Here is a 2,332-nt window from a genome sequence, read left to right on the forward strand (position 1 = left end):
ATATATATTAAATAACCTGTATTAAGTTTACTATTATAAAATCCCTTTAAAATCCCTATAAAATCCCCCCCTAGGCCAATCCCGCTTGATGGAAAAGCCATGTCTTGAGGGCCCGGCGGAAGGAGGGGAGATCCGGAATAATCCGGATCTCTGGGGGGAGTTCATTCCACAGGGTGGGAGCTCCCACAGAGAAGGCCCTTATATTTATATATAAAATACATACAATTTATAAAGTATATAAAATATTTTAGTAATTTTCATTAGTTAGAATAATGACTGGAATTATTGATTAATATTAGATATTAAGTATTAGTAGAGTCATTGATTAAAATGGAAGAACAAATATCCACAACACTTATATTTGTAAAATTATTCTTATTACTTATGCAGGGTAAAAAATTATCTCAAAGAGATAACAGCAGCAGCCACCACATTTCATGTGAGTTCTATTGAAAAGCAGATCTGAATTTGTGTATTATATTAACAAAGTCCTGTTTCAATTAAATCATGTATAAGAAATAATTGGTCTACGCTGAAAGGAACACAAATGATGCTGGTACATAAATTTTCCTTTAAGCCATTATCTAATTTATTTTTTTAAAAAAAATCTTGAATTCCACCAAATTAGCACAAGAAATCAAAATATGGCATGATTTATTAAGCAATTTTAAGAAGAGATGGAATTAATATTTTTCATAACCCCTAATTAACTAAAGCAGGGGTCCCCAACCTTTCTGGGTTGGCGGCCTGGTGGGAGACGGAGGGGCAGGCGCCTTATGGCCACACATGTCCACGTGCACACAAACAGGCTGCGAGCATGCGCATGAGGCTCTCAGCAACGCTGGCGCCTGTGTGAGGTTTGTAGCACCACCACCGCCAGGCTCGCGGCAATGCTACTACCTGCACAAGGATTGCACCACTGCCCCTGCATGAGGTTCGCACTGTGGCCTACCTGCCGCTTGCGGCACTGCCATCGCCCACACAAGGTTCATGGCAATGCCTCCACCCGCGCAATACTAGCTGCACTGATGCCGCCTGCGCAACACTTGTAGCAATGGTGGCATGAGGGGGGATGAGCCCAGCTACTCATTCAGCCTGTAGGCCAAGAGGCCACAGCCTGATAGTGGGCCGCGGCCCATAGGTTGGGGACCTCTGAACTAAAGAACTAGATATAATAACAGTTAATATTAAATGAAGGAATGGATTAAGAAAAAGAAAGAAAATTTATGGGGTTTAGTATCTAAGGTGTTGAATAATGAATAGGGAATAAGAAAAAGAATCTAGAAAATCTAGCATAACTACAGTTAATGAGCAATCTTGTGGAGTCCAAATAATTAAGAAAGCTATTGAGAGAAAATAGCTCTGTTCTTAGAAGTGGAAATAGTGACTATTTGTAAATACACATTTTTAAAAAGCTTAAAGATTGCAAGCGTAAATATATTGCAGATGGCACAAGTTTTCATTAAATGTATTTACTGTAAATGGTCTATGCCTCTTTAAACATTTTGTTCTTTAATGACTCTAGATTTTTTTCTACTGGCAAACATTAATGTATGCAAAAGCATTGCTATGATGATGAAGAAAATCTTCAATAGAAAACCTAATTTAAATATCTGTAGTTAATTTCATGAAGATCTATTTGGGACAAAGCTCAGCTATGTACAGTAATACTTATTCTTAAGTAAGTGTGTATTAGATGCAGGGAGTAATTGGTAAATGGTAGTAATTAGAACTGCAGCTTTATTCTCTTAACTTTTTGGTAATAAAATAGCATTTTCAATAAAAATATTGTAAATATAGTTGGTTAAAATCTAAGAATTTGATTGCTGTCAGAATCCAAATATATTCCATCTCTAGTTATCAACTATGAAAAACCGCATTTCTGCCTTCTCTGGATTCTGTCATACGATGAAGGGAAGGGGGTGAACAAAAGGGCTTTATGGCCCTCACCTCCTTCAGCCTACTTCAAAGGGACTAGATGTGGATATCACCAAAAGGACTAACAATAACAATGGGGGTCATTAGCTTTCATGTAATCCTTTCTGAAGTCTCCTCCCTGCAGTGAGGAAAAGAGGGTGAGAATGTAATGCCTGGGATTGTCGCTGGGAGAAGGGGGTGATGGGGTGTGGCTAATGGGGGATCCCTTAAAACCTTGAATGGGAGAGCTTGGACCCAAGTCCTGTCTAGAACACCTGCATCCAGCTTTCTCTTAATAAAGATGCCTGTTGGAAGAAATATTCCAGGAGTTTTGTCTTCTTAAGATGCAAAGTGGGGTGGGTCCTTACATTAGACAGGACTTGCAAAATTAGTCCACCTGGAAGGAAGACCCTTG

Source organism: Protobothrops mucrosquamatus, unplaced genomic scaffold, assembly GCF_001527695.2.
Source record: "Protobothrops mucrosquamatus isolate PMUCROS unplaced genomic scaffold, P.Mucros_1.0 scaffold526, whole genome shotgun sequence".
Classification (NCBI taxonomy): Eukaryota; Metazoa; Chordata; class Lepidosauria; order Squamata; family Viperidae; genus Protobothrops; species Protobothrops mucrosquamatus.